The following is a 223-nucleotide window of genomic DNA, read 5'->3' as shown; positions in this document are numbered from 1 at the left end:
CGCCCCCGGGCCCCTCCCCCCCCGCCAGTCCTCTGCAGGCGTCCCTAAGGCCACCCTCAGCCTGTCAACCCGCTGGGACTGCTCCCCACACCGAAAGAGATGGGTGCTGTGACAGCAGAGGTGTGGGTCTGCCTAGCGAGGACCCTGCATGTCTCCATGCAGTGACCACATCCAGGGCTGGCACTAGTCAGACTTTGCTCCTACAGCAGTTTTCCTGGGGTTG

At 64.1% G+C, this 223-nt stretch overlaps 1 protein-coding gene across 1 annotated transcript in view; it reads right to left on the bottom strand.

Moving 5' to 3' along the window:
• The window catches only part of LOC104409111 (ectonucleoside triphosphate diphosphohydrolase 8-like), a gene marked incomplete at its 5' end in the record, with an annotated part of 4,345 nt that overhangs the window by 956 nt on the left and 3,166 nt on the right, over positions 1–223 (bottom strand).

Source organism: Nestor notabilis, unplaced genomic scaffold, assembly GCF_000696875.1.
Source record: "Nestor notabilis isolate BGI_N333 unplaced genomic scaffold, ASM69687v1 scaffold5220, whole genome shotgun sequence".
NCBI classification, from domain to species: Eukaryota; Metazoa; Chordata; class Aves; order Psittaciformes; family Psittacidae; genus Nestor; species Nestor notabilis.
Note: the sequence above shows the minus strand (reverse complement) of the source record. Positions and strands in the feature narration are given on the sequence as shown.